Source organism: Magnolia sinica, chromosome 1, assembly GCF_029962835.1.
Source record: "Magnolia sinica isolate HGM2019 chromosome 1, MsV1, whole genome shotgun sequence".
In the NCBI taxonomy this organism is placed as follows: Eukaryota; Viridiplantae; Streptophyta; class Magnoliopsida; order Magnoliales; family Magnoliaceae; genus Magnolia; species Magnolia sinica.
In genome coordinates, this window is record NC_080573.1 from 19,881,224 (window position 1) to 19,906,670 (window position 25,447).

General features: G+C 39.2%; 1 pseudogene; it reads right to left on the minus strand.

Annotated features, from left to right (window-relative positions):
• The window catches only part of LOC131242449 (disease resistance RPP13-like protein 4), a 134,221-nt pseudogene that overhangs the window by 75,066 nt on the left and 33,708 nt on the right, over window positions 1-25,447 (minus strand).

The window sequence follows — 25,447 nt, forward strand, 5'->3', positions numbered from 1 at the left end:
ACTTGGATGAGGGGTCAGACCAAGTTTCAATTGCATCCAAAACTCATGTGGGCCCCACCAATTGCTTTTATATTTTTTAGGATGTCTCACATGGTTTTAAATGGTATGGCCCACCTGAGTTTCGTATACGGATGATTTTTGAGATATCTCATAACCTAAAGGCGACACATCAAATACACGGTGTTGATGTTCTACACACATCATGATGGGGCCCACAAAACTTACTAACATCAATTTTTAGGTTCTCATTAGGTCAATAAGCTGGGTTACAATTTTGACCAGAATATTTAGCCCATTTTACATGTCTGGTCCATTCGCTCTATTTTATTGATCAATACCCTCAATTAGACTAGTTACTCGCCCTGATCAAGCTACATATGAGAAAGATACTGGGCATACAAGATTGATCAACAATTTGAGTGAAATTTGATTTAAATATATGAAATTATTTACTTTTCAATTTAGATTAATTAGATTGTCCAAAAACGGTTAAATGCTCAATTAGTGGATGTGCCTAATAATTTAGTAAAAAATATTTTTTTTTCACAGATAAATTCCAATTTCTATTTAAAAGTAACATTTTTTTCGAAACGTATATTTTTTACTCTTAATTTTTCTTTGAAAACTTTTTACAAAATAACATTTTTATTATAAAATATTTCAAAAAAAAATCAATATACAATTTCTGAATTTTTATTTTCAAAATCTCAAAATTTTTCTCAAATTTTAACTTTTTTTCTCAAAAATTTCAAAATGCCGATTTTTTTTCTTCAAAAGCATCGTTTTATTTTCAACTTTGCAATTTTCTTTTTTAAAATGATATATATATATATATATATATATTCAAAATCTCAGTGTTTTTATAAATAATTTTTTCTTTTAATTTCAAAATTTGAACATTTTCAATTATTTTTCAAAATCGCAATTTTTTTTAACTTCTTTATTTTTCGTTTCAAAATGTTTGTTTTTTGTTAAAGTATCGATTTTTTAATATTGTTTTATTTTAAAATTTTCAATTCTTACAAACTTCTCCATTTTTTTAAAGCATTTTTTTCGAACTTGTCAATTTTTTTCAAACTTCTCAATTTTATTTTATTTTTCGAAATACAAACTCTCATTTTCTTTTTCAAAATATTTTAGTTCTTCAATGTTGTCAAAATTTTCACATTTTTAAAATTTTCTTTTTCAAGATATTATTTTTTCTCGAAATCAAATTCTTTTTTTCAAAATTATCAACTTTATTCAATATTCTTTTTTTTTTTCCACAATAGATTTTTATTAAATCACGATTTTTTTTTTCAAAATCTCAAATTTTCTCAAACATTGTTAAAAAATTTTAAACTTCTCAGTATTCTTTTTTCATGTGATATTACAAATTATTTAAATATTAGTTTTAAATTAAAAAAAAATTTCTACTCATTTGATATAAAAACAAAATAATATTTTTTTTCCATTCAATCAATTGTCAAAAAATAATCTTAGATACAAATGTGTACAATTAAACCACTGAAATTCTATTAAAAAAAATTCTTAGACTATAAAAAAACATAATTTTCCACCATATTCTAAAAAAAAAGAAAAAAATTAATGTTCTAGGCAAAAGTCATGACGGACCGTGATCTGCCGCAAAAGCAACTTAAAAGCGTCGCCAATTGGTATTTTGGGCGGAAATTTGAAACTAATCAAATTCTGTCGCAAAATCAAAATTTGCGACGAATTTAGTCCGTCGCAAATTTACGACGAACTAAAATCTTTCGTAAATAGGTCGTAAATCAGATTTTAGCGACGGATTTTGGTCCGTCACGAAATTATGCGATGTTTGAACTACGGATTTTCGAGAAAGACGGGGTTGGCGACGGACTTTTTCCGTTAATACGGATTAAAGCCGTCGTTAAACCAATCGATTTTTGCGACAACCGTCACAAATTCACAGTTTTGGCGTAGTGCATAGATCACTAGTTTGACCTTTATATTGGTCCAAGGTTCAAATACCATGGCTTGGATTGGTGGACTTCCCTCTCCTAGCATGGAAATGAGTTTCATGAAATTGCTTTCCTCATATGTAACAGTTTATGTTGATTGCGAAAATAAATTTAGATATGGAAATTCATTTTTTAATTTCATAGCCTTGAAATGAAGTTTGATTTCTATTTCAAAAAAAAAAAAAGAAAAAAAAAGAAAATCTAAACCAAGTGTGTTTTCTATTTCACCTAATAATAATTTAAAAAAAAATCTAAATGAAGTATGATTTTTTTTTTTAATTTTTAAAAACATCTAAACGAAGTATGATTTTTTTTTTAAAAAAAAGCACCGGAGCTTGAACAAATTAGGTTTTTTTTTTTTTTTTTTTTTTAAATAAAAAATAAAAAACTTTTTTTCCGTGATTTTTTGTTTGATCAACCGTACATATGAACAATATGGAATTTGGGATTTTTGTTTTGCCCAAATCAAGGATAAATTGACCTGACTCACCCTATTTGAGGTTAGGACGACACAAATTGCCGATGCCCCGTGTATTTTGGAGGAATTTTTATGAGTCCACCACAATGTTTGTGAGAAATCCTCTCCATCCATCAGTTCTCCAGCTCATGTTAGGACATGGTTCTAAAAACAAGGTAAATCCAAAACTCAACTGGGGCATACCTTAGGAAATAATGTGGATTGAACGCTCACTAATAAAACCACCACGGGCACTAGAATTTTCGGATTAGGCTAATATTTGCTTCTTCTCTTTAAGTTCATCGCAATAAGAATGATCTTATGAACATTTGGATTTTATGTAAACATTACAGTGGGCCAGGAAAGGTTTTGACGGTGGGGTTTCCATTCCAAATATTTATTGCCGTGTGGCCCACTTCAATTTTGAATTTGCCTCAATTTTTAGGCTTATGTCCTATCATGAGCCAGCTAAACTGATGGACGGAGTGGATTCCTCACGGACATCACAATGGCCTCCACATGGCTTCCACCAGGCAATTCACATCCGAACTTGGAGGCGACTTATGATACCAACCCGTGTGGGACGGGCTGAGTCCGAGTCCACTCGGTTGACCAACCATGAGGATCACATATCAGTCCTCTCTACTTATCAAGAACGCCCACCGTAGAAGACAATGCCTAGTCATTAATAAATAATAAAATATAAATGCGGTCCACTTAGTAAATTTATATGGCTGAATTTTGCACAAGGTGGTCCTCGTGGTGGGGCCAATCCGTTGGATGTCTCTGGCACATAAAAGGTTGGAATTTATCAATTGGGTGGACTGTAATTAACTACAGTCTAATTAGTTAGACGTGAGACCTTTTTATATATATGCCTAATGTTTTAATTTATTTATAATAAATAATTTACATATAGTGGTACAGGCAGATGCTATATATATTGCTGCATGATGACTGATTTCTATGTAATGTGTGTGCCATCCAATTTCTGTTGGTGTGTGCAATTTGTACGAGATCTAACCTATCTAATAAGGTGACCGATCGACTGTGAAATTGAGATGGCCCATCATCAATTGATGTTATTTATAAGTTTTTCATATATAAAATATATAGCATATTACATACTTTATTTATTTTTTTGAAGAAAAATTTATTGGTTTTTGAGGCCATGTTTGATAGACGCAGAAAAATCTCTAATATATATGTTACTGCTCATTTCGGTTAGGTGGATTTAGCTTGAGTTTTGGACTGTAGACCATACAAACTAGGGCCCAATAGATGAACAGTGTGAAAATCTTTCTTGTCGTGACACTTGTATAATAATAAATACCACTGGCATATGAAATCCTATGAGAGCTCTGTTGGGTAAAGTGTAACCCACGTAGGATGAGATTGGACGTCTAAATGAAGAAGTTACTGCTGCATGGAAATCCGATTGCCTATTGTGAATGTGTGTGGTTTATCCACGCCGTCCATCCATTTTTTTCTGCTTATTTTAGGGGACGAGCCCAAAATTGGTCCATCCATTTTTTTCTGCTTATTTTAGGGGATGAGCCCAAAATTGAATCATGACCTAAGCTCAACTGGACCACACTACAAGAAATGGTGGGAATAATGATTTCCACTATCGAAACCTTGCTAGGTCCCATTAATGTTTATTTGTTATCTAACCTGTTCATAGGATCACACGGACGGACATGGATGAAAGGAAAAAACAAACAAATATCATCTTGATCCAAAACTTCTGTGGCCTTTCAACCGTAGACGTTGAATGCACTGTTTCCTATGGTATTGTCCAATTTAGGTTTGGATATGCTTCATTTATGGGCTTCAACCCTAAAATTATATGGTAAAATGGATGGACCGAGTGGATAAAACACATAAATCACAGTGTACCCTTGAGAGTTTATTCAGTGTGTAGTCTGTTGTGTGTTACTAGAGGTATACATGAGTTGAACTGAGTCGAGCTTGACACAACTTGACTCGGCTCGACCATTTGTTGACCCCAGCTTGAACTTGGCTACTGGCCAGCTCAGCTCAGCTCGATTAGCAACCCCGGCTAGTTCGAGCTGAGATCAAGCCGAGTTCGCCTCTGCATCATTTTCACAAACATATGAACTGCACCTTCAAAATTTCACTATATGTAAAACACCAGTAATGGCTTTACAAGTATTTTATCAAAGACCTTGTAAGCAACGTAAAAATCATGAAAAAAAATGTATTTGTTTCATACACACCTTCCTTGCCACTAGCCGACACTTCATTGAGTCATTTCATCAAACACTTGGTGAGCAACATCATTATTAAAGTAATCGAGTCACCGAATTGGTTCGGTCCGAGTTTTATTCTGAGTTGGGTTCAATCTGAGTTGAGTCAAGCTTTGGTAAGCTCAAAATTTTTTTGAGCTAAAAAAATCAGCTTGACTCAGCTTGAACTTAGTTTCAAATTGAGCCGAATTGAACTTTTTTGAGTTAAGTGGAGCGAGCTAACCGAGCTAACTCGGTTTGTGTACAGCCCTACCTGTTACATGGAGCTGGGATATAGTGCCTCTCGAGGGATGGGAGGTAATGTGCGTTCATGTTGCTGCTTCACACGTGGCATGTATGGACAAAATCAGAACTGTTAATTTTAGAGTTGAAGTAGGTAACAGGCCATTGTCCAAAAATTACAACATTAGGACATTCCCAGCCCTTAAGCCAGTGGCACACAGAAATGGCTCACATTGATGAGAAGAGGGCCACCATTCGATGGTCAGATGAAAGTAAACTATGATCAGTGGCCAATTTAGTGCTGGATCCCGTGGGATGCCTAGTTCGGATTTCAATATCGATGAGCCACGTGTGTCAAACATCATTAAGGAAGTACTATTATTTAAACATTTTCGATTATAGAGTATTGACGGTTAAAAAATCACTAAATAAAGTGTTTAGTATTTTAACCCAAAATTAGGTCCATTTAATAACTGCTTCCCAACCATGTTTGATCAAGTTGATTTTGAGAAGACCTAGACCCATTTACTAACTCAGATCAATCTTTTAGACCTAGAACCACCTCATGGGTTCAAATTTTGACATAGACCCACTTGGGTCCAATGACCTTTGGGTCTAGTCAACACATTTGTACCCCTATATATATATATATATATATATATATATATATATATATATATATATATATATATATATATATATATATATATATATATATCTAGGTAAAGGTAAAAAATAGGATGGATAGGATGGGTTGGGTTGAATTAAAATTTAAACAGGTCTGGTTCAATAGATCTAAGACAGAGCCTCCTATGTGAACGGCCGGAATCCCTATTCACCATTGACCCTTCCACATCCACGGTGATGATGTAAAGGGAGAGTTGTCAGGGGCTCAGATGGCTTAGTGTAGCAGACAATAGCTATCGGAAATGCTCTGTGGACCCCACCATGATGTATGTGATTTATCCACGTAGTCCATCCATTTTGCCAGCTCCTTTTATGTGCATGGACCCAAAGATGAGGCAGATCAATCTCACCGGAGGAAACGGTGGTGATTGACGTGTGGTACACTTGAAATTTGGATCTGACTCATTTTTGGGTTCATGCCCTTAAATGAACAATCAAAATGCGCCCACAGCTTTTCCAGTTGCACACGGGACGGGACGGACGAAGGTGCTGTCTACGCAATACCTATTCCGTCATCTTCGCTTATAAATCCCACTCATTTTTTAAGTTGCAGGTTTTTTGGATTTTCATCATCTTTTAACTCTCAGTAGATCTCTCTCTCTCTCTCTCTCTCTCTCTCTCTCTCTCTCTCATGACGACATCTTCAATGTTCCTCTCCTCTCCTCTCTCCCCGTCCATCATCTCTTCCTCATCTCCATTCATTCCTCCCTAAAACTCCCCCTTCTTCAACACCTCCATCGTTCTCTCTCTCTCAATCCCCCCACAAGAAAGAGTCCCACCACAAGAGCTTTCACAGGCTGGCAATAATACAAAGAAGCCGTCAACGACAAGGACCTCGCCCAAACACTTCGCTTTTAGAAACCCGTCAAATCCCTTCCCCTCCAATCCTCTCTCGATGGCAGCAGCAGCAACGCCGGTCTTTTGCAGCTACAGTGGCCAAAGAGGGACTGGGAAGTGCTCGACACTTGCTTGTATGCCGACCACATGAAGCTTGTCAGCAGCGCCTGCAAGTTCCCCCATTACAGGGGCTTCCTCCCTGATATTGGGAAGTGCAAGAACATTGGTAATTCTGTGAATATGTTTGTTTCGGGGTCTTGAATTTCTGGTGATTAAGATGGTAATTTAATGATTTTGTAGGGATTGTTTATATGAGTTCTGGTGATTTTTTGTTTATTTATGAATATGCTGAGGTGGGGTTTCTGGGATTACTTTATTTTGCATATTTGAGGGCCCTGAATTCAATTAATTTGAACAAGAACTTGTTTATGTGATTCAAGAAATGTTGAAATGCAAATTACTTGAGTAGAAGCTTGACATTTTCATGAATATCTGAATGATTATTTAGTTGGGTTTTGTGAAATTTTTAAAGGGTTGTTTGTCTCCCTGGGATCAAAAGTGCCTAAGGGGTCCTTCGGCAACCTTGAGAAAGAGATTTTGTTAGTCATGGTTGGGTATTGGGAATGTAATTCTTCCTAGTGTACTTTTCCAGTTTGTCAAAAGATCACCAAAGAATATGTTTCTATGAAGCAAAATTCTTGAGAAAGTGTTTTGTTTCTCATCATTGGGTATTGGGAATGTAATTTTTTGGAACCCAGAAATTGTGTTTATGCGTTGGGTAAGAATTGATACGAATCCTACTAGTTAATATCTGTAATAATAATTTAGAAAAAAATGTAACTATTGGGAAGGAATCCATTTCCTTCGAACTTGTAGGCCAACATTTGACAAGGAACAAAATGTTGGGGGCCTTGCATAAAACCTTAGGATCTAGCCTCCCGAAACAAACTAGGATTATGGAATCATAATGCAATGAACTAAATCAAAATATAAACCACACCACACCAGGAATTTTTACGTGGAGAACCCTCAAAGAGGTAAAAACCACGGGACCTCGTCCAGATCAACAATCCACTATAAAGCAAAACGTTACAACCGATCACAAGCACACACCGCTTGGATGAAACCTTCTTCACTCACGCAGGAGTGGATAAACAATAAGAGAAACAAAGAAGACGAGAGTTCTCACCGATTACGAGGACATGGAAGCACTGAGATATGGTAGATCACCTCTACGAGCATAGCCTCCCTTCCACAAGCTTCCTCTCTCTCTTTCTCTCTCTCTCTCTCTCTCTCGCACCTTTGACAACCCTAAGCCCTTTAGCAAACCCTTGTAAAGCTTTAAGAAACCTTAGAATACCCTTAAATACACCCCAATCCCACATACACCCCTTTATATAAGAATAGAAAGAGGTAGAATCCAAATAGAAAACAAAATCCACAAAATCTGCGTTTCCGCAATCGCATCTGCGGAACTCTTCGATGATATCGAAAGTCTCTCGATGACGGCCTTCGATATCATCGATGATCCTTCGATGATATCGAAACAGGACCAAAACTGTCCAGCGACCAGGGGTGAAAATTTCAACAATTATCGATGTCATCGAAGGTCTCTCGATGACAGCCTTCGATGATATCGAAACGGTACAAAAACTGTTCAGCGACCAGTAGTGAAAAAATTCAAAAATTATCGATGATATCGAAAGTGGTTCGATTTCATCGAACCCAGCAATGAGGAGAAAATTCCTATTAAATCTCTCCCTTTTCGACTTAGGAGGAATGCACCATCTTCAAGCCAGCCGGGTTTCTACAAAACCTCAAACTTGCCCTTGAGCAAAGCCTTGGTCATCATGTCTGACCCATTATCGTCCATGTGGACCTTCTTAAGCTGTAACACCTTCTGTTCCAAAGTATCCCTGATTTAGTGATACCGAATCTCTATGTGCTTCGACTTGGAGTGCTGACTTGGATTTTTTCTCAAGTGTATAACACTTTAACTATCGCAATAGACCATGTGTTGCTCCTGCTTCAGGCTAAGTTCCTGTAGAAACATTTTCATCCAAAACATCTCTTTACATGCCTCTGTGACTTCAATGTACTCGGCCTCTGTAGTCGACATTGCTACGACCTTCTGTAGCTTGCTCTGCCAAGAAACTGCTCCCCCTGTAAACGTGAACATGAACCCCGATGTAGACTTCCTGGAGTCTATGTCACCTGTCATATCTGCATCTGTGTAGCCCTCTAACACAGGTTTTCCGTCACCATAGCATAGGCTCAACCTGTATGAGCCTCTTAGATACCGCAGTATCCATTTCACTATATCATAGGTGTGGTTCTTATGCAAGGATCTCATCTCCTTTTGCATAGCTCTCAACCACTCCCCCTTATGCTCGTCGGTCAGGGCCTCGGAATAATTTTCTAGCTCTCCCCCATCAGTGTGCATAACGTATTCATGCGGCGAGTACCTCTTGGACGGCTGTCTGTCCCTAGATGACCTCCTCACCTGTGGCTCAACAGGTGGATCAAGTGGGGGCTGCTCCCCTGGTCCATCTTCTGAAGGAACTCCCTCGTCCTCTGCACCTTACTGTACTCCCCCATCATCAGGCACCACGGGAGAAATAATCGGATCCATGTCCTCTAGCTCACCTGAACTAGGCTGGTTTTTCTCTGGCTTACCAATGTCTTTTATATATTGATCTTCAAAGAAAACCACATCTCTGCTCCTGATGAGCTTCTTCTGGGTCGGATCCCACAATCTGTAATCGAACTTTTCATCACCGTACCCCAAGAACAGACATTGCCTGATCTTCATATCGAGCTTGGACCTCTCGTCCTTTGGTACGTGAACGGATGGCCTGCATCCAAACACCCTGAGATGACTGTACGATGGATCCTGTCCAGTCCACACCTTCTCAGATACTTCTTCATTCAATGAGGCTGATGGAGATCTGTTTATCAAATACATCGTCGTATGCATTGCTTCTCTCCAAAACGTCTTGGGCAACTTCGCATGGGATAACATGCATCTGATTTTCTCTACAATGGTGCAATTCATTCGCTCAGTTACACCATTATACTAAGGGGTCTTGGGAACCGTCTGTTCATGTCATATACCCAGGGACTTGCAGTACTCATGAAAGTCGCCAATGCATTCACCACCATTGTCAGTGCGGATGCATTTCAATGATCTACCTCTCTCTCTCTCTCTCTCTCTCTCTCTCTCTCTCTCTCTCTCGACCATAGCATGAAACAATTTAAACACACCAAAGACCTCGTCCTTGGATTTTAAAGCATAAATCCAAACCCTCCTAGATGCACATCATTTATAAAAGTGACAAAATATAATGCCCCACCTAAGGTTTTTGTCCTCATAGGGCCACAAACATCAGAATAAACCAAATCTAATGCATGCACTTTATTAACATGAGAAACAGATTTAATAAATGAAACTCTATGCTGTTTCTCTGATAAAAATCAATACAGGTTTTGAGAGGTGTACCTGTCACGTCTGGAAGGAGCCGATTCCTCGCTAGTAGCTGAAGCCCTTTTTCACTCATGTGGCCTAGACGCCTGTGCCACATGTCAATAGCTGAATCTTCCGCTGCGTTCAACCCACCTTTGCACACACTGACACTTGCCTTGTAAAGGGTGCAACACTTCTTTCCTCTAGCTACGATCAATTAGCCCTTGATGAGCTTCCAGCGCCCACCAGCAAACCGGCTTTCATAGCCATCATCATTCAACCTTCCCATCGACATCAAGTTGAGGCGAATGTCTGCGATATGCCTCACATCCCTGAGAACCAATGTGCAGCCCACATTGGTCTTCACACAAATATCATCGACCCCTATGATCTTCGATACACCAGAATTTTCCATCTTCACGGTCCCATAGTCACCTGACTTATAGCTTGTGAAGAAGTCCCTACGTGGAGTCACATGACAAGAAGCTCCTGAGTCAACCACCCAGTCGGTGTCCTAACTCGTAGCTATGAGAAATATATCGTGATCTGCTGAAAGAATAACTACAACGTTGCCATCTGAAGCGACCGCAGTAGAATCTGATTCATCTTCTTTCTCCTTTCCTTTTCCTTTCTTGTCGTTCTTCTTACCACGACATTCATGCTTGTAGTGGCTCTTCTTGACACAATTCCAGCAATCAATATCCTTTTTGTTACTCGACTTGCCTCTTGATTTATCTCGGGCCTTCTCGCCCTTCCTGTTCTTTTCTCTCCCCTGTTCCTCTATCACAAGGGCCTCTTGCTAAGTAGACCCCTGAGACTTTCTCCTTGTCTCCTCATTGAAGAGACAACTGGTTACCTGTTCCATAGATTTCTTTCCATCTGGCGCGGAGTTACTTAGAGACACTACCAATGTCTCCCAACTGTCAGGCAATGAACTAAGCAATAGCAAAGCCTGTAATTCATCATCCAGGACCATCTTCATAGCGGAGAGTTGGTTCACTATATTGCTGACCTCATTCATGTGCTCGGCCACAGAACCACCATCTTTGAACTTGAGATTCACAAGTCGTCTTATCAGAAAATTTTTATTACTGGCTATCTTCCTCTCATACAACCCTTCCAATTTCAGCTATAGGCTAGCGGCTGAGGTTTCCGTAGACACATGGTGGAATACGGAATCGTCCAACCATTGTCTAATAAACCCCACCGCCTTCTGGTCCATCTTCTTCCAATCATCATCAGACATATCCTTGGATTTTGCTGATATGCCTAAAATTGGAGAATATAAATCCTTACAATAAGCAAGTCCTCTATCTTAGCCTTCCATATGGTCTAGTTAGAACCATTGAGGCTGATCATCCTTGATGAGCCACCTTCCATAATTCAAAACCAATCATATCCGTTCAATGAACTTAGCTCTAATACCACTTTGTTGGGGGTTTTGCACAAAACCTTAGGATCTAGCCTCCTGAAACAAACCAGAATTATGAAATAATAATGCAATGAACTAAATCAAAACATAAACCACACTACACCAGGGATTTTTACGTGGAAAACCCTCAAAGAGGTAAAAACTACGGGACCTCGTCCAGATCAACAATCCACTATAAAGTAGAACGTTACAATCGATCACAAGCACACACCGCTTAGATCAAACCTTCTTCACTCGCGCAGGAGTGGATAAACAATAAAAGAAACAAAGAAGACGGAGAGATCTCACCAATTACGAGGACGTGGAACCGCTGAGATATGGTAGATCACCTCTACGAGCATAACCTCCTTTCCACAAGCTTCTTCTCTCTCTTTCTCTCTCTCTCTCACACACCTTTGATAACCCTAAGCCCTTTAGCAAACCCTTGCAAAGCTTTAGGAAACCTTAGAATACCCTGGAATACACCCCAATCCCACATACACCCCTTTATATAAGAATAGAAAGAGGTAGAATCCAAATAGGAAACAAAATCCGTAAAATCTGCGTTTCCGCAATCGCATCTGCGTAACTCTTCGATGATATCGAAGGTCTCTCGATGACAGCCTTCGATATCATCGACGGTCCTTCGATGATATCGAAACAGGACCAAAACTGTCCAGCGACTAGGGGTGAAAATTCCGACTCGATGACAGCCTTCGATATCATCGAAGGTCTCTCGATGACAGCCTTCGATATCATCTAAAGTCCTTTGATGATATCGAAACAGGACAAAAACTATCCAGCGACCAGTGGTGAAAAAATCCGACAATTATTAATGATATTGAAACTGGTTTGATTTCATCGAACCCAGCAACGAGGAGAAAATCCCCATCACAAAACACATAAGATAGAATTGGTTTTTGACTGGAAAATGTTTCTAAGTTTTCCCGTGTTGCCAAAGTAGAAATTTACCCCTACTTATGGATTCCATTTATAGATACTTGCCCAGGTAGCCAAGCAACCCCTGAGATGGGTTTTTAGTTGGGTTCCAAGGTTCACGTTCTCAGGGGATTGAAATTCAGTTTCTTGAAGGAAAATTTGAATGCTTTTGTGAGTATTACAAGCTTAAAATACAAATAAAGTACTGGAAACTCGTTGATCGTATGATTATCTACACAATTGATGAATTACAATTTGTTATGAGAATGTTTTGACATAGACCCACTTGGGTCCAATGATGATATCCTCAATGTTCGTCTGCTTCTTTTCTCTCCACCGTCCATCATCTCTCCTTCCATCCCCATTTCCATTCATCTCTACCCAAAACTCCCCATTCTTCAACACCTCCATCATCCTCTCTCTCAATCCCCCACAAGAAAGAGTCCCACCACAAGAGCTCTCCCAGGCTGGTAATAATACAAAGAAGCCATCAAAGACAAGGACCTCGTCCAAACACTTCACTTCTTGAAATCTGTCAAATCCCTTTCCCTCCAATCCTTTCTCGATGGCAGCAACAGCACCAGTCTGTCGCAGCTACATTGGCCAAAGAGGGACTGGGAAGTGCTCGACGCTTGCTTGAATGCTGACGACATGAATCTCGTCAGCAGTGCCTACAAGTTCCCCCACTACAGGGGCTTCCTCCCTAATATTGGGAAGTGCAAGAACATTGGTAATTCTGTGAATATGTTTGTTTCGGGGTCTTGAATTTCTGTTGGAATTATTTTATTGTGGTGATTAAGATGGTAATTTGATGATTTTGTAGGGACTGTTTATATGAATTCTGGTGATTTTTTGTTTATTTATGCGAATGCTGAGGTGGGTTTCTGGGACTACTTTCTTTTGCATATTTGTGGGCCCTGAATTTGACTAATTTGATCAAGAAACTTGTTTATGTGATTCAAGAAATGTTAAAATGCAAATGACTTGAGTAGAAGCTCGACATTTTAATGAGTATCTGGATGATTATTTAGTTGGGTTTTGCGGAATTTTAAAGGGTTGTTTGTCTCCCTGGAATCAAAAGGGCCCAAGGGGTCCTTCGGCAACTTTGAGAAAGAGATTCTGTTAGTCATGGTTGGGTACTGGGAATGTAATTGGGTGGAATTCAGAAACTGCATTTGGGTAGTGGGAAAGAATGTGGACTGTGCTGGTCTATTTATTTAAAAAAAAAAGAAAGAAAAAAGCACTACAGAAGTGACTGTTTGGCAGAGAATTCATTTCCCTGAAATTTGCAAACTAGCCTTTTTCTAGGACCTCAAATATTGGAATTTGCCCCTAAAGGGCCCGTTTGCACCAAAAGTTAAGCCTGGATAGCCGTCTAGTCAGGCATGTCCTGCTCTAATTGTCTGGCTAGCTGATCAAAGCTGTTCTAACTAGGTCGGTCTGCTGTTTGTTGGAACCTATCTAGTATAGTAAAAACAAGCCTGTGTTGTTTGAAGTGTCTCTAGGTCTTATTTTCTCCTTGAAAACACTAGGAGCTCTGTGGGGACCTATCAGGCTATCAGAGTGGAATCCACTTTGTCCATCAGGCTTCTCCCCTTGTAATTACTTTACAAACAAAAAATTAACTCAATAAAAAACTCAGTTGGGCCATACAATAAGAAATATAATGTAAAATGATGGGTTAACCCCTAAAAATCAAGTGTTGTGGCCCACCTAAGTTTTCAATCATCAAAATATTTTGTATGTCCCTTCATCTTGGTGGGAGGAACCGAATTACAGGTTGGGTTCATTTTGGACTATCTTATTCACAAGCTGCGAATGTGATCGATGAGAGGGAGGGAGGGAGGGAGGGAGGGTTGTCCGGGTTTGCCTCTGAACTTAAATAGTTGTTTTTCTTCCTAGTGTTTGGGGTTTGGCTCTGAACTTAAATAGTTGTTTTTTGGAATCTAGAAATTGTGTTTATGTGTTGGGAAAGAATTGATATGAATTCTACTAGTTAATATTTATAATTAAAGAAAAAATGTGACTATTGGGAAGGAATCCATTTCCTTGGAATTTGTAGGCCAACATCTGACAAGGAACAAAACACAAAAGATAGAATCTGTTTCTGGCTGGAAACTGTTTCTAAGTTTTCCCATGGTCCCAAAGTAGAAATTTACCCCTACTCACGGATTCCATTTATAGATACTTTCCCAGGTAGCCAAGCAACCTCTGAGATGGGTTTTTAGTTGGGTTCCAAGGTTCACATTCTCAGGAGCTTGAAATTCAGTAACTTGAACAAAAATTTGAATGCTTTTGTGAGTATTACAAACTTGAAATATAAACAAAGTGACTGGAAACTCGTTGATCATATGATTATCTGCAAGATTGATGAATTACAATTTTTTATGAGAGTGTTTTGACGGAGCAACAATCCCCTCTTGTTTTTAAAGCAATTGGACAATCTTGTTCGCCCATGTGTCGTGTGATGTAATGGGCCATTGGTTTTGGCCAACGACTAATATAAGCTGGTGTACATTGGAACTAAAAACCTGGACCAAAAGTAGAGGAAATAATGCTTAGAAAACATAGGGAGCCAATGTCACTTCCCTGTTTTTGAACTCTTCCTTTATGTGAGAGTGTTTTCACGGAGCGACAATCCCCATCACGTACAATTAGTTTGAATACATTTGATTATGCACTAAAACATTCTCAATGTTCAATTTAAATATTTGAAAAAAAAAAAAAAAAAAAAACACTAAGCGCACACCAAGGAAAAATGCCATGTAAGTTTACTAACATCATTAATGAAATGCTCCAAGCTTTCCCAATAAAAATCTACCAACATCATTCATTATATCCAACAGCAAAACAGAGTTCGTCACTAGATATAGAAAGTACAAATTCCAAAAGTTTATTGGGTACAAATATAACATAAAAAGAAACTAGAGTCCACAGATTTAATGGAGACGGGAAATTAAAAGCGAGGAAGCACATGATGAACCGTCCACATTGTTGGATGACAAGACTTTGATGTTAAATGCAAGAAATTTGGGGTTGCCTCTGGATGATAGAAATCGACTTTCTTTGAGTCATGCAGCAGTAATCTCCCCTACCGATGTTCCTTAACAAAGAAAACAGTTGGATGAAATTCAAAGTAAAGCAAATACCAATTAGCTAGATAGGGTGACATGGATGCCAAATGCATCTGTGTGCATGTGATGGTTTCTATATACTTAGCCACCTCGATCGTTTCTCAAATTTGAACACTCCAGACATGGTGATCAACTAGAAGAAACCGCCGACAAGTAGGGCATGTGAGCCATTGCTATGCTTTTTAAAATCATTTATTTTTTATTTTTCTTTTTGTTATGGTCAGGAATGCAGTGGAACCATCAGACGGATCACTCATCTGTACCATACATAAAGTTGGGAGGTTCTTGTGGGCATACCACTACCAAAGGAAAGTAGAGCCATTAGAACCGGAACGTGGTAGCGCCATCCATCTATTGTATTTTCATTGGTCATGAGCATGTGTCAACCGAGATCATCAATTGAGATTGTCCATCTAGTAGGACTAGGTGTGTACATGAACTGAGCTAGCTCGGTTAACTTGCTCGACTCGACTCGAAAAAGCTCGATTTGACTCGGTTCGAAGCTGAGTTCGAGCTGATTTTTTGAGCTCGAAAATGAGTTCGTGTCATATCCACACCATCCATCCGTTTAATTACCAGTTCATTTTAGGGTATGAGCCTATAACTGAACCCTATCCAAAGCTCAAACGATCCACACCACAGGAAACAATGGGAATTGAATGCCTACCGTTGAAAATTTTGTGGGGGCTACAGAATTTTAGATCTGTCTTTGTGACCTCATTGACAGGTTAACTCGGTAGTTGGTTGAGAAATAAACATCCACAGTAGGCCCCACGGAGTTAACTCGGCAGTCTATACTCTGGACGCAATCCGCTTTTTCGGAGATTGAATGGGTAATTCGCGGCGCACGTCGGAGAGTAATAAAAAAAGGTATGGCGTGGCATAGTGCAGTGCTCGCGAATCGCCTCTTCAATGCCTCTAACGGAGGGTTCACAAATGGTTTTGGATATACAAAATTAATAAAGTTTGGGTTAGCCTTTAATTACCTGAATCTTCTTCTTCTCTCCTCCATTTCTTCTCCTCCAAAGTATACTTTGTAACATCGAATGGGAATGACTTGAGCTTCGGACACTCCCAAACCTTTAGGAGTCTTAAAGACGGCATTGCCCTTCGCATCCTCTGCCACTCCTCTTCCAATTCGTACAAACATTGTAGCACCAAGACCTCCACTTTCTATACCCCACTCTCGCTGTCCCAAAATCTGGGACCCATCTCCCTAATCCTTCCCTCGAGACCATAAATCTCAAGAAACTGAAGATTGGGAAGGGAAGTAGGACTGAGCCACGCAGGTGTCCTTTCTCCTGGCCACTTAAAAAGATACAACTCTCTGAGGAATTTAAGAGGAGGAGAAAGCTCACCTTCAATCTTCCTTAGAACTCCATCTCTGTCAAAAGAATTTCTCCCAAAATCTAACCTTAGAATTTGCAGACGCGGGAGCATTGATAACACATTCCACCCCCCTTCTTCTATTTCTTCCACTGACTTTATCTTCATCCAAAGTTCTCTAAGTTTTGTTAAGCTCTTCAACTCCGAAATACCAGATCCATTTTTATTCACAGGACTAAAACATCCTAACCGTTTGAGATTTGAAAGCTTTCCAAGCCCTTCCGGCATGCATTCTAAAGAACACAACTCAATTTGGATAGCTGTTAGCTTCTCTAATGTTGTGATTGACACAGGAAGCCTTTTCAAATTGGGGCAGAGCCATAAACGTAGAATCCGAAGATTACGAAGATTTCCGATTGAATCAGGCAGTGATATTAAGGCAGAACTCCTCTGTATGTTAAGATAAACGAAGTGCTGTAATGACCCTATCCCACTCAACCAATTGCTGCACACCACATCTCCATCGACACGAATGTCTGACAATGAAAGAGATAACACCCTCAACCACCTAACTTTGCATAGTTTTGCTTTTACACTTGCAATCATCTCTTTGCTCTGAATGTCCATCCCAACCAATGTCCGCAGCTTGGTGGGACTGTTTGTGATGCTCTCTACAGCTGTATTCCCCACAATTCCCAAACGACGAGACTGCTCACTGAATGCGGGACTACCTCCACAGTCCAACCTCACAAAAAAAGCTCTCTTCTCTTGCAATTCTTATAACCATATCTCGAACCATATCATGCACTTTGCAACTATAAAAGCTTCTTTCGAAGGTATCTTTATCCACTCCAAGTATCAAAAATCGATTAAATAATTCTGAAATACTTTCTTCTCCTATCTCAACTGCTGTTTTCCCATTTTTTCCCCAAACAAAACCCTCACCAATCCACCAGTCAACCATGTCACGAACATAAATTTCAAAATCTTCAGGAAACATGGCAAAGCACAAGAAGCAAGGTTTTAAGTGTGTTGGGAGCTCTTCGTAGCTTAACTCTAGTCTTGAAATGATCAGTTCATCTTTCTTATCGATTCCCAACTCCTCCTTCAAGTGCTCTGATATTCGCCTCCATTCATGGATAGAATCACTCTTCCCCAGCATCATTCCACCCACAACCTTGATTGTTAATGGCAGTCCCCCGCACCTCGCAACAATCTCCTTTCCCAAGCCCTCCAAGTCTGGATATGTGCACTTACCTCCAGTTCTTGCAAAAGCTACTTTGCTGAACAAGGGCCAGCTATCTTCATTTGAGAGAGTTTGGGGATAATGTATGTGTCTGCTGGCAGCTCCCATTGACTTAGCAACCTCTTCATTCCTAGTTGTAACAATAACGCAGCTACCCTTCACTCAGGGCAAACCAGACTTCAAGCTATCCCACCGCATCCCTTCATTTGTTTGCCAAACATCGTCCAAAACTACCAAGTATTTTGCATCCAATTTGCTGTTAAGACTTTCCAATAGCTCCACAATATCATTTCCCCTCAGGGATTCCTCTTCAACATCTAGTTTTTTTAGCATCTTCTTCAGCAATTCATCCAATTTGAAACTTTGAGAAACAGTAACAAAGACTAAGTGATTAAAAGAGTTTTTCACACTCTCACTGTGACATATCTTTTGAGCGAGTATGGTTTTACCGATTCCCCCCATTCCAACTATTCCAATCACCGTTGAGGATCCATCTGCTTCTAAGATCGACTTTCTAATCTTCACTGAGTCATCTTCTAATCCTACCATTTCAGCTTCATGCATTAGGATTGGGTACATCATTGGTATATTCCCACCATCTTCATCTTTGCCAGGTTGGCAAGGAGCTGTTTGCAAGTAGGACTTCATGTTCTCCTTCACCTTCCTTACCCCTTGATTTATTTTCCTCAGCCACTTTCCAAACTGATAACGGGATTTCAAATGAGTAGGAAAGCAATAACTTGTAAAATTTGGTGCGCACCCTTCATGTTTTTTCTGTAATAGAAGTTGACAATCTGCTATTACATCTTCAGCGTCATATACCAACTCTCTTAAGTTGCTCATTACCGTCTTGAGAATCTCATTCCTATCTCTCCTCTTCACCTGATCAGCTTCCTTGAGATAGCTTTGCATGTACTGAAGCTCCTCCTTTGTTTCCTCAAACTGGTCATCAAACTCAAGTAGCTGACGACCTTCGCTTACGAGTATTGACAGCAACTTATCTAGGAGAACACTGACAACAGCATCTGCCATTTTCCTGTGAAACAGTATTATGCCATTATCAAAATGGAATTCAAAACTAGGGGGAGGGAAAGAGGAAAAACTAAAGACTGTAGAAAATATTGCAATTAAATTGCCTACAAGAAAGTAATTGCATCTCTTTATGAGCCTTGGATCTGCTCATTTTTTTTGGCTTATAACTCAAAATGATATGGCCAAATGGATGAACCGTGTGGATAAACCCAGACATCACAGTGCCCCCAGCCCATGTTGAGCTCGGGACAAGGAGTACCCAATATGCGTCCCATTGGAAATGGTCACAGCAGCATACAAAGGGCATGAGTTTAGTCATGTTTCAGTCAGTCGTGACTATGGGGACCACCTCGATGTATCTGTTGTATATCCATGCCATCCATCTGTTTTAACAGCTTATTTTAGAACACGGTCGCGAAATTGAATCATATTCAAATCTCAGGTAAATTACACTACAGGAAACAATGATCATTGAATGCCTGCCATTAAAAACTTCATAAGATTTACTGTTCCAACGTATTGATAAGGTCACACGGACCTGGATGAAGGGAGAAAACCAAATATTAATTTGATCCAAAACTTTTGTAGCCCACACAAAGATTTTAATGGTCTATTACTGCAGTTTCTTATGATGGTCTCCAAGGGGCCCACAGAATGGTCTATTACTACCATTTCTTATGTGCTGGGGGAGTAGATTAGGTGTGGCTCCTGCCTAATCCAAGAAGGCATCGTCCTTATTTGGGGCCCACTATTTAATTTATATCCATGTTGTGCATTCATTTTGCTATATCATTTTAGGGCATGAGCACAAAAATGAAGAAGATCTAATTCTCAGAGTGGATCATGCTATAGTGAATAGTGGTGATTGAACTCCCTACCACTAAAAGCTTCCTAGGGCCTATTGTAATGTGTCCATAATGTTTGTTTTGCCATCCAACCTATCGATAAAGTGACACAAGCCAAGATGAAGGGAAACAAAACCAAATATGGCTTGATCTAAAACTTTTGTGGCCTATTAATGGTCAATCACCACTATTTCCTATAGTATGGTCCGCCTACGAATTGAATCTTCTTCAGTTTTGGGTCATGTGCTAAAATGGTTTGGCAAAATGAATGGACAGTGTGGATATAGAATACATGAATCAAGGTGGGCCCAATGGTAAGGGCAACACGGTTGAGGTTGGGTCACACTTAATCCGCAAATTGGCTGAGACCCCATAACCAGCGATGTGGGTGGGGGCATTGTATATACATGCCATTCATCTGCCTTTTCCAGCTTATTTTAGCATGGTCCAAAAAATAAAGCATATATAAATATCAGATGGACAACATCACAGGAAACATTAGTTATTAACAATTAAAAATCCTTTGTTGGTGACAAAAGTTTTAGGTCAAAGTGATATTTGTGATTATTATTAAGAATATTACTATTTTCCTTTCTCCAGGTTCATGTGACCTTATCAAATGGTTGGATGGTCAATAAACATTAGTGGATCGTAGGAAGTTTTTAATGATGAGCGTTCAATGACCAATATGCTTGATTACTGTTTTTTCTTAAATCTGGGCGGAATTTAGTTTAGTTCCATTTTAGTGTAAACCAAAATTACAATCAGGTCCATTTAAAACCACGGTCCAAACTGGGTTGGATCCAATTGATTTTGCGAGGACCTGGACTTGATTAGCAACTTTTAGGCATAGAGCCGCACCATGGTCCAAAATTTGAACATTGGCCCACTCAGGTCCAATGACCCTAGGGTCGATTGGATACACTTACACCCCTACATCTATTTAGGTAATGTAGAAAATATTCTGGGGCCGGGCTGAATCAAAAATTTGAACAGGGTCTGCCCAACAGGCCTACCTAGTCAAATTATAAGTCCAAACCAACCCAATTCAGAACCATTGGGCACTTAAATATAAGGTTATGATAAGTGGGAAGTGAGCTAGGTGAAGGTAGTAGAACCACAGATTCTATCACAACACCTTTCATTATTTAAATACCTATGGAGAAATGATAAGGTGGGTTGTATGATGCTAGCCACTCAATCTATGAATTGTAAAATGGACAATTATTAAAAAAAAAATTTAAAAAAAGATTCCAGCATTCAACGGGTTAGGATCCCTTCCCTTATAAGTCATGATAAAGCAGTAGAAAGAAGCATACCGTAATGAACGGAGAGCTTGTAAAAAGAGAGAGAAGGAAGATGGATTCTGCAATCAATAGGAGAAAGAAGCGCTCTGGTCAGACGATCCTAGCCACTCAATTATCAGTCCCTTATAAGTCATGATAAAACGGTAGAAAGAAGTAAACCCGAACAAAGGGAAAGCTTCTCAAAAGAGGAAGATGGAAAACGGATTCTGCAATCAGTCGGAGATTGTACATGGTCGAAGCAGCATGTAATGTACTTCTTACTTAAAATAAAATAAAATAAAATAACAATCATATAGACCATTTTTTTAAAATTATGAAAGGAGAAAAACAAAGTATCATAAAACACTTCTTACTTCTAAAAGAAGAAGAAAGTCATACATAACACTATTTACTTTTAAAAAAGGAAAAAGAAACAGAAATAGTGGGTGGGACACTGATTGTGTGGTGTGGCAAGTGTATTGGTCCACCATGGTATATGTGTTATATCCACACGGTTCATCCATTTTGCGAGATCATTTTATAGCATGAGTTGAAAAATAAAGCAGATATCAAGTGGACCACACCACAAAAAACGGTGGAGATTAAAGTTGAGTTGAGTAATGGACAAGATTGTTCATTAAAGATGAGTTGAGTAATGGATGTTTAGGACCACCTGATTGCTCTAGTTTTTGTAGAGTGATGAAAGAAAGATTAACCTAACTATAATGCAACTAATGACTTAAGGCATGTTGGACTGTATAAATATCAAACGACATCAGCTAAATATGCAAGAATCACATAAATCAAACGATTGAAGATCAATAGCACCCAAGATGACAGTCGAGAACAACAAGAGAAAAATAGGTCCCTTGACACATATAATAAAAGAAGCTTTTTTATTTTTCACAAAAACTGATCTTCTATTTCATAAGAGCCGATGTACAGACCAATAAGAGCCTGTCTGAAAAAGGAGAGGGCCAGTCTATCATATAATAAAAGAAGCTGCTTATATTATTTATGCTTTTTAAAAAAAAATTCGTACGTGGTATGTCATACCACGGCATTTAACCAGTTCATCAGATTTTCCCCACCATTAAAATGGGAAAGCCCTAAAATCATCCTTACCATGAGAATTTGGAGATTTATAGGTGGTTGTTTTTTTTTTTTTGGCGTAGTATGTGGACGACCTGATGAATGAAATGGCTGATTTTAGAGGCATCCCATTTTCAGTGTGATAACACTTCTGTGCTGGTGCATTTTTTAAAATACAGCAAGCTAGTTGTACAGTTTTTTCATATACAGCTAGTTGCAGGTTTGGGACACGGATTACCTACTGAGTAACTCAGCTAGCCTACTGAGAAACTTTGAAGGCCCACCGTGATGTCTGTGTTATCCATGCTGGACACGGATTACCTACTGAGTAACTCAGCTAGCCTACAACAAGGATAATGACATCAACCGTTGAAACATTCATAAGGCTCACAATTATACGGATGGGATATATACCAGCTTGAATGCTTAGCAGAAGCTGGAGTAGCAATAGAAGAAAAATGATTTAAAATAAATAAAATCCAAATTCATAAGGTCTAATAGACATGGATGAAGGGAATAAAAAAAAATCCAATTTCTTAAGGTCTCGTAGACATGGATGAAGCGAAAAACACAAATATAAGCTTGAAAGGTCTTCTGCCCAAGATGTTTTCAACCGTGGCTGCTCAATTCCCACTATTTCTTATAATATGGTCCACTTGAGCTTGGGATATGCTTCAATTTTGGGTTGATGCCTTAAAACGGAAGTGGATTGGCTGGTGTACAACACACCATGCACCCACTGGCTAGTGGGTTGATGTCACTAAGTTCTGTGGGTCCCATCATGAGGTATGTGTTATATCGAAACCATCCATCAATTTGGTGAGATCATATAAGACTTGAGCCGAAAAATAAGACAGATCTAAAGATTAGGTGATCCACACTGCAAAAAGTAGTGGGGGATTCAACGTCTACCATTGAAATCCTTTTAGGAGTCACAAAAGGTTTTGGATCAATATGATATTCGTTTTCCCTCTTCATCCAGGTCTGTGTAACCTTATGAACATATTGGATGGAAAATAAACGTTATTATGGGCCCTATGAATGTTTTGATAGAGAGAATCATTGTCCCTACTACTATTTGTAGTGTGGTCCACTTAAGCTTTGGATATGAGTCATTTTTGGGCTCATGTTCTATAATGATCTCGCCAAATTGATGAATGGTGTGGATATAATAAATATATCATTGTGGGGCCCATGTAACTTTGATCCCCATACCCTTGTACAACTCAGAGCTCAATAAGCGTGAGCACTCGTCTTCCCACGCCATTAGCTTCCCAAAATTTTAGCTGTAAGATGGATGTGGATTCAGTACTACCCCACTAGTCCTTAGCTAGGACCGGTCTCTCTCTCTGAGGGGCCACCCTAATTGTATGGGTTTTACCCACCCTTAGAAATATTCATCCTAGGGCCATCATGATCGTTATTTTTCATCCAACCTGTTCATAAGGTCTCATAGACCAGGATGAAGCGAAAACACAAATATCAACTTGATCCAAAACTTGAATGGCCCTCAAAATGTTTCCAACAATAGGCGTTCAATTTCTGCTGTGGTCCACTTAAGCCTTAGATCTGTGTCATTAGTAATGAGAGGATTGAGTACTACCATTGTCCCTAACTAGGAACGAACATCTACATTGTCCATTCATTTTGACATATCATTTTAGAATCCCCGCTTTCATTAATTGCAGGCATTGTTACATTAAATGCAGTGTGTGATGATGTGGTCCAATTAGACTGCAACAAGTAGGATTTTCCTGCTTATGACAGGCAGAGGATCCAGATTCATCATTTTATGATTTAGTTCCAAAACTGAGGCACATTTAAGTCTCAAGGGGACCACTCCACATGAATGCGTGACAATAATAACATCCACCAGTAAAGCTTTATTAAGGCCTGCAGTGATGGGCAATTTCCATCAAACCTGATTATAAGGCCAAGTAGACCTGGATGAAGGGAAAACACAAATATCAGCTTGACCCAAAACTTGTAAAGCACTTAAGAAGTTTTCAATGGTAATGGTTTAATCCCCATTGTGTGGCTCACTTGAGCATTGGAATTGCCTCATTTTTAGACTCTTTATTGTAAAATGATGTGGCAAAATGGATAAACGGTGCGGATAAAACCCATATGTCAGAATAACCCTTTAAAGCTCTGGTCCCCTCCTATATTGGAACAGGCGAGGGTTGTGCCCAGCCACGTCCGAAACGGTTGAATGACAGGATGGCAGATATAAGCAGACGCTATGGTCCCAGCATGATGTATGTGTTTTATGCATGATATCCATCCATTTTTCCAGCTCATTTTAGTACATGGGCCCAAAAGTGAGGCATATCCAAATCTCAACTTTATTAGAAATCGGTAGTACTTGAATGCCCACTTTTGAGAGCCATAAAAGTTTTGGATCAAGCGGATATAGGGTGGCAAATAAACATTATAGTGGAACTAGGAAGCTTTTAATGGTGGGCATTTAGTCACTACTATTCTCAAGAAGTGTGGTCCACCTGATATTTGGGTCTGCCTTATTGTTGGGCTCATGTGGTGAGCTGGAAAAATAGATGGACAGGTGAATTAAAAACATACATCATGGTGGAGCCCATATAGAACTGACCAATGGACATATTTGGAAGGGTCTTTTTGCAACTAGCCTACAAAAGAAGCGGATCGTAGTTCATGGAGAGAGAAGGATGATAGCTTCTGCAATCATCGGATACTCTGAGATTGGAAATTAGGACATGGATTGGGTACACGGGCGTTCAATGCTATATGACTTTGAATTGATTGGATGGCAAATTAACATCATGGTAGGCCCTACGAAGGTTTGAATGGTGGGCTTCATTGTCACCGCTGCTTCCTATGGTGTGGTCTACCTTCTACTCATTTTTTGGCTTATACCTCAAAATGATATGGCCCAACGGATGAACTGTGTGGATAAACCCATACATCATAGTGGGCCCCTCGAAGCCCTAGCATATGCCAAGCTTGGGACAGGCAGGGATAACACCCAATCCACATGGATTGAGTGGTCACAACAAGATATAAAGGGCACGGATTTTTATGTAGGGAAGAATGTGATGAGGTCAATCACCGTCTTCCTCAGGGATAACTACTCCAAATCCACAGAGTTTCTCTGGATTCCTCACAGAGATTCCTCGAATCCTCGAGAGAAGAAAATAGAAATAATTTTCAATAATTCGAAATAAATTGATTGATGAGTTTTA